Source organism: Anomaloglossus baeobatrachus, chromosome 1, assembly GCF_048569485.1.
Source record: "Anomaloglossus baeobatrachus isolate aAnoBae1 chromosome 1, aAnoBae1.hap1, whole genome shotgun sequence".
Classification (NCBI taxonomy): domain Eukaryota; kingdom Metazoa; phylum Chordata; class Amphibia; order Anura; family Aromobatidae; genus Anomaloglossus; species Anomaloglossus baeobatrachus.
The window spans coordinates 860717937-860730675 of record NC_134353.1 but is presented as its reverse complement, the minus strand read 5'-3'; positions in this window follow the sequence as shown (position 1 = coordinate 860730675).

The following is a 12739-nucleotide window of genomic DNA, read 5'->3' as shown; positions in this document are numbered from 1 at the left end:
AAATCATGGCATGTTTATACTGTATCTATAGATAGGAAGCACCTGCTCCCTTTCTTTGGTTAGATCTGGAGATCCCTCATCTTTGCTAGGTGATGATTAGTAATTGAAAAAGGGCTAGATATTGTCCCGTTCAATCCAAGATCAACAGTCACTTCTTTAAGTACAGGTAGCAGCCATATTTTTTGAGCCATGTAGTGATTACCAATGTGTTTCGAACATTACATGCTTCTTAAAGGGAATCTGTCAGCAAGTTTTTGCTACCTCAGCTGAGAGCCGCATAATGTAGGCAACGAGGCCCTATGTTCAAAATGTATCACTTATTTTACTGTGTGCAGCCGTTCTAACAGTGAAAGATTTTACATTTTGCATGTAGCAGAGCTGCCCCCGCCAACACCAGGCTTTTAGTACACATTTCCATAGGCAGAAGCTGCGAATCACAGAAGGGGTGGAGTCGGACTATGGCTCAGGAGTGCTGAGACCCACTAATAATAAAGATAATAGGCTTAAACTAACATTGCAGGAAAGCAAAAAAAAAAAGACTGAGATAGCAGATACATTGCTGAATTCTCTGTTTTAACTCTTGCAGCATACTATCTTCAGGTTACATTTCAGAAACCTGCTGACAGTTTCTTTAATGAGTAAGAATACTTGCATTGTTTGAAATGCTTTAGTGTGTCACTATATGGCTTCAAAATTATGGATCTTAATTGTGCTTAAGTGATTTTTAATCTTGGATTCAGCTGGACAATATCCACCCTTTTTCAAAAGTGTTATTTATGTAATGGCTCTATGAAAATATGATGCTTCACAAAAAGGCCTAGTTCCATAGAACACTCATATCCACTAGCTTTTAGGCTGATCAAAGGTTATTTATGTAGATCTTCCTTAATTTAATGGTGTCCTAATTTTTTAGTGCCTTCTTTTTAGATGGCCAAATTTAAAGATGTGTTTCATGTAACAGACGGTTTTAATTTTTTTCTATTTTTTTTTATATATTTTTTGTTTTACTTCTGATTATAATTATTATTTTATTTTAAATGTGATGTAAAGTGTATCCTTTCCACCTCTGATACTCTTTTAGAAACTTGACTCCTTTGAGGTCTTTTGGGAAACTCTGGGGCTATTCTAGAGCCAATGGCACCCTTAACCACCCCCCCCCCTCATGGTTATGTTTCAGTACCTTGTTTTGGTATACCTTAAGTTATTGTTTTTTTTTTCCTTTTGATAGGTATAGGCTTTCCCATATACCGTAAGTTATATAAGGTTATAACTTTAAATATGTATTGATGTAATGTCCCCCTTTTTTTTAAAACATAAATAAAATATATATATATTAATGCTCTACTTATGACTATGTATGTGAAGCTATTATTTGACTTAATTATGCCTCTTTCTGGATTTCTAAAAAAATAAATTGTCAATAACAATTAGGAAAACCAAACATGGTCATTTAGTCAAGTCTTCTGGTGCAAAATTTGTCTCTTGAATATAATACATAAAACAGAATTGAGCAAATCGAAGAGACATATTGGTTATACCATCAGTAACAATTGATAAATGGCATATGTTACCAGGTTTTGGTATTTAATCTGAGAACAATATGTTGGGGTTGAAACCCTTATTCCAGTGACATGCCAATACAGGACTGCATGCTGGCATTTTGATAAAATCACAGGTTTTTTTCTATTGTAGATTTAGCAATTTTCTGAGAATTTACAAAATGCTAACAAAATAATAAAAAACTTTAGATTTTTAGGAGCAAAGTAGTAAAAATGCAGTGACATGACAAAAATCTGCAAAACTAATCATATATTAAATAATTGCAAACGAAATATATGTATGAGATAGCCAATATGATTGTCTGGAAAATGAAGGTAGGCTCACGTTCGAAGCTGTAGTGGAGGGTAAGATGTGTACAGTAGCCTGAAAGGCAAACCTTCAAAACATTTTTACATTTTTACTTGCCAGTGTATTACCACCACGTAGTGACTGAATACCATATACAAGAGACAAATACCGCCACACCATGGACAGATCACATATTACCACCAGATAGTGACTGAATAATACCAAATACGAGGGACAAATATTGGCACACCATGAGCTGACCACATATTTCCACCACATAGTGACTGAATAATACCACATAGAAGGTATGTAAAATGAAAATAGTCTCATGTTCGAAGCTGTAGTGGATGGTGAGAAATATTAATCTTTTGCTTGTCAGTATATGTGGTCTGGTCATGGTGTGTTAGTATTTGTCCCTTGTATGAGGTATTATTTAATCACTATGTGGCTTGGTGCTATTTTTCCCCTTGTATGTGGTATTATTGAGTCACAAAGTGGTGGTAATATGTGATCTGGTCACAGTGTAGTGATATTTCTCCCTTGTATGTGGTATTACTGGTCTTGGTATAGTTGATTATGTTTTGTATAATGGTCATTTGTTCTCTCCCAGTCTAATTAAGAGACTCTTATTTTAATTAGGGATTAACTTCTAGCCCCTTGTCATGTGACTATTATACAGTGGCAGAGATGCAGTTACAGGGTTACCTAGTGAAAACAAGTAATCCCCTCTACAGGATGTGTTTATTGATCATGGGGCTCAGACTGATTGGACCCGCATCGATCAGCAGCATGGAGAATTGTTATCCTCATTAGAATGGACCTCTCACTGATCCATTCATTCCCTTAGTGGCCATCAACTGCTGTACTTGGCTTTTTCTGGCTGCCCCAAAGAGGATGAATGGTCACACATCCGACCTGCCTCTGAATTTTAAAATGGGAATAAAAGTGCTCCGTCATGGATAAAAGTTCCTTATTCTTCCAATTGGTGAGGTTTCCAATATTCAGACTCCACCGATTAATGTGATCATCAATCTTGTGACTACATACTGATAATTTATTTTCACCAAATAACCTATTAAATGCAAAATACCGTAATTGTACATTATAGTTATGGTGTGTGCACAGTAGATATGCAGGAGCCACCTCTATTACTGTTGACTATAACTGGGATAATGGCTAACGGGTATTTGCATTTACAGGGTGGTCCAAAAGTAGGTGGACAGTATATGTAAGGTGGTAGATTTATCAAACGGTGTAAAGTGAAACTGACTCAGTTGTCCTTAGCAACCAATCAGATTTCACTTTTTATTCTTCACAGACTCTTTGGAAAATGAAAGGTGGAATCTGATTGCTTTCTAAGGGCAACTAAGTCAGTTTCACAGATCCAATTAAATGTTATTTTCTGTCCACCTACTTTTGGACCACCCTGTATATTGTGGGCCCCTGGAGTCCATTCCTCCTGGTGGCCCCAGACAGAAAAGGATCTAGGTTTTCCAGCACCCGTGGCAAGAATTCAGTTTGCCTCCTTCACCGCACGCAGTTTGAGTAGTTATGTGACCACTCATTCACATGTGATTTGCATACTTACATTCTAGTACCGAGGAGCTGCTCTTCATAATTTTGTCAATGTTCAGTGTAATGCTGGCGTCACACGGTACGATATATTGGGCGATTTGTCGTCAGGGTCACGTCGTTAGTGACGCACATCAGGCATCGTTAGACATATCGTACCGTGTGACACCTAGGAACGACTGTGAACAAGCAAAAAAACTCACCTTATCGTTGCTCGTTGACACGTCGTTCATTTTCATAAAGTCGGTCCTCCTTCTGTGTTCCGGTTGTTCATCGTTCCCGTGGCAGCACACGTCGCTCCGTGTGACACCCCGGGAACGACGAACACAGCTTACTTGCGTCCCGCCGGCAATGAGGAAGGAAGGAGCTGGGCGGGATGTTTACGTCCCGCTCATCTCCGCCCCTCCGCTTCTATTGGCCGGCCGCAGTGTGACGTCGTTGTGACACCAAACGTCCCTCCCCCTTCAGGAAGAGGATGTTCGCCGCCCACAGCGACATAGTTAGGGAGGTAAGTACGTGTAACGGGGGTTAACGACTTTGTGCGCTACGGGCAACAAATTGCCCGTGACGCACAAACGACAGGGGCGGGTACGATCGCTCGTGCAATCGCACGATAGATCGTCCCGTGTGACGCCGGCATAAGACTACAGCTACTGCTTCATTTGAGAGAAGCTGAAAGAACAGATAGAAGACAAGTGACCATAAGTATGAAAATCGCATGAGTGGAGTGGCCATGTGGTGATTGCTGGAACCAGCAAGTAGCTATGAATCCCCACAGTGAGTTTATTACACATTGTTAGGATTGGGCATGCTACAGTGCTTAATTTTAAAATTAAAGGGCTTATTTAGGTTTGTGATTAATGTCTGCAGTCACTGAAGGTAACTGCAGAATTCTAAGTTCTCAGAGCAAGTGCACGGCACACTTTTCGGATTCTCCCTTGGCAGCCATTTGACAAGTATGCGATTTGCATACTTACGGCCACATTCCAACTAGACCTATCCAGCCTCACTCAATTCACTTGTATTGAGCAAGGTCACGCATGTCTAGTTGCCATGTAACCGCATGTGAGTAAATCGCATAGGTGTGGTTTCATCATCTCCCAATGTCACCGCTGGCACCAGAGAATCCTGACAGTTTGCAGTTCGTGCGCTGTGAGAATTCAGAAGTTTCAGTCATAGAAAGACTGCAGACTTTCATCACAAACTTGCACCTCTCTAGTGCTCCTAACATAAATAAAAACATAGTACCCTTACCTTATCAGATGGTACAAAACTTTATTAACGTAGCTATGTATAACAATTTTACAAGTTACGGATTATCATTTATAAGATCAGAACTAATAAAAGCACAAGAATACATTACCATAAGCACCAGTAGTACAGAAATTCATCTCTTTCAATCAGTTTTTTCCAGCATAAAAAAGGGGGCAGACACAACTGGTATATGGCAATCCAGCTTAATTTTCATAAATCATATTCACAATACAAAATCAAGGAGAAGCTAGAGACTGATGACTGTAATGTTAGACTACAATATATGGCTGTGCACACGTTGAGTATTTGGTTGCAGAAATTTCGGCACCATGTCTGCATCTCTTGGGAGGAAAAACACAGTTCAAAAATGTGTTTTTGCCCCGTCTTTGTGTTTTTGCATGCGTATTTCAATTGAATTCAATGGATGAAAAAATGCTGAAACTTGATTTGCTGCAAATTATTTTCTGCACCAAATCTACAAAGAGAAAATACTCAATGTGTGCACAAAACCTCAGGATTCTCATTGACTTTGCTGGTGTCAGGATTTGCTTACAGTTTTATAACAAAACTGCATTCAAAAACGCATAAAAAAAAAGTGATAAACACTGTGCACACAGCGGCTGAGTTCATCACTGTGTGCTATACATTTGCACAAATAGATTCTTGAACTGACTTTGTTCCTGCGGGAAATAAATGTAAAAATGAAATCACTATGAGCTATAGCAAAGTAAAACAATTAAATGCATGAAGCACAGCAAGTCAAAATATATACCATAAGTTATAGAATCTCCATAGCTACGTAGAATGCAACAAACACAATAAGATTAAAGATATTTAGATAGAATAGCAACATGGTGACGTGATTTCCTCCATAAGCCAGCATGGATTTATGAAGGACAGATCTGCTGCCTTTTGTGAAGATGTGGAAGGAATTACTTTCAATATATACAGGATTGGATTATAGGGATCCACCACAGAAGTCGCTTGAATTGGTGAGAAATTGAGACACTTGACCTGAGTGTTGTTCAAAGGTACTTGTCTGCATGTCTTTACATATGGAAGTCGTGGTATGGCTGTATAGGTACTTGTCCCCCAATAACTGTGATACCTTTTTTTTTTTTTTTTTAAGAGATCTGATTTGCCAGTCTTGAGAAATCTAGTGTAGAATCTATATGCAAATTAGACTGGAAGTGCATGGGGGCGTGTCAGTGCACAGGAACAGCTTCTTACAAGTGCGCTGACAAGCTCCTAGTGCACTCAGTCGGATTTGCATGTGGCCCCTACTCTAGATTCCTGATGGCTGGTACATTGGAACTGTAAAACAAAACAAAAAAAAAGGATTATTTTAATGGGGACAAGTACCTATAGAATCATACCATTACTTAAATGTGCTGACAGGTTCCCTTTTAAGCCATGTCTGTGATTTGTTCATGCTTTATAGAGATGTTTGATTAAATACATGTTGAATAAAAAGCTATATAGTTTTTCAATATATTTTCTACACTGTGTGCAGAATTATTAGGCAAATGAGTATTTTGATCACATGATGATTTTTATACATGTTGTCCTACTCCAAGCTGTATAGGCTTGAGAGCCAACTACCAATTAAGTAAATGAGGTGATGTGCATCACTGTAAGGAGGAGGGGTGTGGTGTAATGACATCAACACCCTATATAAGGTGTGCTTAATTATTAGGCAACTTCCTTTTCTTTGGCAAAATGGCTCAGAAGAGAGATTTGACGGGCTCTGAAAAGTCCAAAATTGTGAGATGTCTTGCAAAATGATGCAGCAGTCTTGAAATTGCCAAACTTTTGAAGCGTGATCACCGAACAATCAAGCGTTTCATGGCAAATAGTCAACAGGGTCGCAAGAAGCATGTTGGGCAAAAAAGGCGCAAAATAACTGCCCATAAATTGAGGAAAATCAAGCGGGAAGCTGCTAAGATGCTGTTTGCCACCAGTTTGGCCATATTTCAGAGCTGCAGCGTTACTGGAGTATCAAAAAGCACAAGGTGTGCCATACTCAGGGACATGGCCAAGGTAAGGAAGACTGAAAAACGACCACCTTTGAACAAGAAACATAAGATAAAATGTCAAGACTGAGCCAAGAAATATCTTCAGACTGATTTTTCAAAGGTTTTATGGACTGATGAAATAAGAGTGACTCTTGATGGGCCAGAGGCTGGATCAGTAAAGAGCCGAGAGCTCCACTCTGACTCAGACGCCAGCAAGGTGGAGTTGGGGTACTGGTATGGGCTGGTATCATCAAAGATAAACTTGTGGGACCTTTTCGGGTTGAGGATGGAGTGAAGCTCAACTCTCACACCTACTGCCAGCCTCTGGAAGACAACTTCTTCATGCAGTGGTACAGGAAGAAGTCGGTATTGTTCAAGAAAAACATGATTTTCATGCAGGACAATGCTCCATCACATGCATCCAACTACTCCAGAGCGTGGCTAGCCAGTAAAGGTCTAAAAGATGAAAATATAATGACATGGCCCCCTTGTTCACCTGATCTGAACCCCATAGAGAACCTGTAGTCCCTCATAAATTGTGAGATCTACAGGGAGGGAAAACAGTACACCTCTCGGAACAGTGTGTGGGAGGCTGTGGTGGCTGCTGCACGCAATGTTGGTCGTAAAGAGATCAAGCAACTGACAGAATCTATGGATGGTAGGCTGTTGAGTGTCATCATAAAGAAAGGTGGCTATATTGGTCACTAATTTTTTGGGGTTTTGTTTTTGCATGTCAGAAATGTTTATTTCTAAATTTTGTGCAGTTATATTGGTTTATCTGGTGAAAATAAGCAAGTGAGATGGGAATATATTTTCTTTTTATTAAGTTGCCTAATAATTCTGCACAGTAATAGTTACCTGCACAAACAGATATCCTCCTAAAGCCTGCTTTACACACTTCAATAAATCTTTCAATCCGTCGTCGGGGTCAAGTTGTAAGTGACGCACATCCGGCATCGTTCGTGACGTGTTTGCGTGTGAAACCTACATGCGATCGGTATTGAACGAAAATACGGTGATCGCATACACGTCGTTTATTCCTCATACATTGGACGTTTGGTAGTACGAAACTAGTCAATTGTAACGTGTGACATCCCTCATACGATTTCGGTGTCTGATGCTATGTGCGCAGGTGTGCGCTCTGCACCGCAGCTTAAAAAAGGTCTGTTTCAGAGCGGAGCTGAAAAGCTGCGTTCTGAAGCGCCTCACAATGTCTGTCATTCACTAATCTCTGTTAGTCGGTCACTATCTCTGTCCCTCACTCTCTGTCCATGTCAGTCTATCCCCCTCTCTCATATACTCACCGATCCCCGGCGCTGCACGGCATTCACACTGCTCCGGCGGCTTTTACTCTTTTGAAAAAGCCGGCCGCCCATTAAACAATCTCGTATTCCCTGCTTACCCCGCCCACCGGCGCCTATGATTGGTTACAGTGGGACACGCCCCCCACGCTGAGTGACAGGTGTCACACTGCACCCAATCACAGCAGCCGGTGGACGTGTCTATACTGTGTAGTGAAATAAATAAATAAATAATTAAAAAAAAAACGGCGTGAGGTCCCCCCCAATTTTAAAACCAGCCAGATAAAGCCATACGACTGAAGGCTGGTATTCTCAGGATGGGGAGCTCCACGTTATGGGGAGCCCCCCAGCCTAACAATATCAGCCAGCAGCCGCCCAGAATTGCCGCATTCATTAGATGCGACAGTTCTGGGACTGTACCCGGCTCTTCCCGATTTGCCCTGGTGCGTTGGCAAATCGGGGTAATAAGGAGTTATTGGCAGCCCATAGCTGCCAATAAGTCCTAGATTAATCATGTCAGGCGTCTATGAGACACCTTCCATGATTAATCTGTAAATTACAGTAAATAAACACACACACCCGAAAAAAATCATTTATTTGGAATAAAAAACACAAACATATACCCTGGTTCACCACTTTAATCAGCCCCAAAAAGCCCTCCATGTGCGGCGTAATCCAGGATGCTCCAGCGTCGCTTCCAGCGCTGCTGCATGGAGGTGACCGGAGCTGCAGCAGACACAGCCGCTCCGGTCACCTCCACACAGCTAATGAACACAGCCGCGCGATCAGCTGATCTGTCACTGAGGTTACCCGCTGTCACTGGATCCAGCGGTGGATGCAGCGGTGGCCGCGGGTAACCTCAGTGACAGCTCAGCTGATCGCGCTACTCACCTCAGTTGCTGACTGGAGCTGACCGGAGCGGAGGTGAGTAGCGCGATCAGCTGAGCTGTCACTGAGGTTACCCGCGGCCACCGCTGCATCCACCGCTGGATCCAGTGACAGCGGGTAACCTCAGTGACAGCTCAGCTGATCGCACGGCTGTCTTCATTAGCTGCGTGGAGGTGACCGGAGCGGCTGTGTCTGCTGCAGCTCCGGTCACCTCCATGCAGCAGCGCTGGAAGCGACGCTGGAGCATCCTGGAGTACGCCGGACATGGAGGGCTTTTTGGGGCTGATTAAAGTGGTGAACCAGGGTATATGTTTGTGTTTTTTATTCCTAATAAATGATTTTTTTCGGGTGTGTGTGTTTATTTACTGTAATTTACAGATTAATCATGGAAGGTGTCTCATAGACGCCTGACATGATTAATCTAGGACTTATTGGCAGCTATGGGCTGCCAATAACTCCTTATTACCCCGATTTGCCAACGCACCAGGGCAAATCGGGAAGAGCCGGGTACTGTCCCAGAACTGTCGCATATAATGTATGCGGCAATTCTGGGCGGCTGTTGGCTGATATTGTTAGGCTGGGGGGCTCCCCATAACGTGGAGCTCCCCATCCTGAGAATACCAGCTTTCAGTCGTATGGCTTTATCTGGCTGGTTTTAAAATTGGGGGGGACCGCACGCCGTTTTTTTTAATTATTTAATTATTTATTTCACTACACAGTATAGACACGTCCACCGGCTGCTGTGATTGGGTGCAGTGTGACACCTGTCACTCAGCGTGGGGGCGTGTCTCACTGTAACCAATCATAGGCGCCGGTGGGCGGGGTAAGCAGGGAATACGAGATTGTTTAATGGGCGGCCGGCTTTTTCAAAACAGTAAAAGCCGCCGGAGCAGTGTGAATGCCGTGCAGCGCCGGGGATCGGGGATTGGTGAGTATGAGAGAGGACTGCTCAATTCAGTCACTCAGGAGTTTAGCGGTCACCGGTGAGTCCTTCACTGGTGACCACTAATCAGGGCGCGACACAGACAGAGCCGCAGCATGACCATGAAGTCGGGTGAAGTTCACCCGAGTTCATTCTGACAGTGCGGCTCTGTCTGTATGTGCTGTCATCTGCCATTCAGCTCTGCTACATGGCTGTCTGTGTCTGCTGTCAGCGGCCATGTAGCAGAGCTGAATGGCAGATGACATAGTAAAAACGCATCCCTACACATTACACACGCTTGTCAAGTCAATAAATAAAAAAAAAAAAAAAAGGGTGCCCAATGCATACGTCACAGAACACATGATCTAAAGGATCGCACACAAAATTGATCAATTTAACATAGGCTACTAACGCACGTGTGACAGCAAATGAACGACCTACGTGCAATCTCATTCAATCGCATATGCGACCTGGGCGTGTCACATCGCATACGAGATCGCATACCTAATTGTAAGGTGTAAAGCTGGCTTAAGATAGCCAAATCTAAAAAAAAAACCACTCCAACTTCCAAAAACATTAAGCTTTGATATTTGAGTCTTTTGGTTTGATTGAGAACATAGTTTTTGATCAATATTAAAAAAAATCCTCTAAAATACAACTTGCCTAATAATTCTGCACACTGTGTATATCAATTGCTCTCTATATTTTAAGATGCTGTTATTCAGTAGAAATGTTAATATTTAGTTTCCTTTGGATACAAAGTTTTAAAGGTTCGGATGGCACTCTAAGGTATGGCTGGGGAACATTTTTTCTGCTGGGGGCCATTTGGAAATTTCTACCATCATTCGGGGCTGCACGAAGCGAAGCAATCAACTTGAAAATTACCCTGGTATTTTTGGTCAAACAATTAACTCACTGTGGTGGCTGGAGCGTCTTCTCGTGGCTGTGAGATTAGGCGATATTGATCTTCTTACAACTTTTTTTTCCAGGTTTGTGTTGGCTGGGACTGTTGTATACACATCACATAGGACACGCTGAGGGCATATACATACACTGGCTACATATACATCATAGGAGGGGCTGGGGGTAGATACATCACTTAGGGGTATAAACATAACTCTGGAGTGCAGACAGCCTTGGGGGATGCTGGGGGCATAAACAGACAGCCCTTGGGACGCTGGAGGTATAAACAGACAGCCCTGTGCGCCCATAGAGCCCTGGTGGAGGCTGGGGGCCCATAGAGCCCTGGGGGAAGCTGGGGGCACAGAGAGCTCTAGGGGAGGCTGGGGGCCCATAGAGCCATGGGGGAAGCTGGCTGCACAGGGGAGGCTGGGGGCCTAGAGAGCACGGAGGGAGGCTGGGGGCCTAGAGAGATAAATCAACTATTCCTCCATTAAAGTATGCATACACTTCATACATTACAACTCAACAAAACACTGGCATAACTAGGCCAGATAAAGAAGTGAAAATGCCGAACGGTATTTTGAATTTTAAATATATATAATTTATTCAATTCTATACACAAAAGAAAAACATAAAAAAATGTGTACAGGGAAATAGCCACAGAGGGACACAATTGATACCAGATATTTTAACACTTCACAGAAAAACACTAAATGCGATAGAAACATTTTTGAGGAAATTTCATAGCCAATAATGAAATACTATGGGCATAAAGTGCTGAGTGCAAAAAATATATATCTCATATACAAAAATTGCCTAATATATGTAATAAATATACAAAATATGTGTCTCTGGATAATTTTTGTATAACCAGTGATCTTGTTGAATAACCCACAGAAAAAGTATATATTTATTTACATCAATATGCAGTGTGTAATAAGAGGATAGCTAACAGCAAGCAAGGCATATCAGGTATATACATCTCCAAATATATTAATGTGGGCTTATATAAAGAACAGCCTAATCGACAAACAGACTTAAATGCACAAAACACCCGTATATACATACACCATTGATATGACCAAGGCTAATGCCAGCAATCCACCAAAACAGCTGCTAGCTAAATGAATGATCCTATTACAAGCTGTTATAAAGTACAAACGCAGTAATTACTGAGATCACTGGACACCTTCGTATGCAGGCATGAACCTAAAGCATACTAAACACTAAACCCATGTTATAATTCCACGCCCCTTCTGAGAAAGTGTGGTGAAACGTACGTCATGGTGGAGGGACACTCTACCAGGCACTCCAGTAAGCACGTTCATTAAGGTAAAACCCGTTGCTAGTTGCAATAACTAATTTAGTGGTATAAGTAATGGAATTATAATATGGCTTTAGTGTTTAGTATGCTTTAGGTTCATGCCTGCATATGTTACGTATATAGCCGCAACCCGCAAGTGGAGTCACGTTATAAACTTTCATTTAATCTCCCCTGTAAATATACCCCTTTCAAAAAGCGTCCCCAGTGTCACGGAACCAGGCAATGGTCACCAAGTGACATCTCCTCAGCAGTACACCGCCCGGGACTGAGTACCCCATAGTTCTGGGCGACTCAGCTTTTTCCTGGCGTCACGAACAGGATTGAACTGGACCCAGTTATACCGGGTGACGTGTGCCTTATAGACTGTGTTTATGGACTGTGTTTTACTAGTGGTGAAACCACCACCATTTTTGGTGTAAAAAGTGACTGCGCCACAGTAGTGAAAAAGGCGCAAAGTGAAATACCTGTCCCCTGGGAGTGTCCAGAATGTAAAACGAAACTGGAAGCAGGGAGCTCGGAGGCCTTGCCACAGAATTCCTCCAGGACTGTTACCAGTAACACTATGTCTGCACCGTAGCATCGTTCAAGTGAACCGGGTCACCCAGGGACCTGGACGGTGGAGAGGCTGGAAGCAGTGGTCCAGAGACTGTGCTGGACCCTGCGTGCACAGCAACTGCAGCGTATTGAGGAGTGGAGGGCAGAGATGATGGGA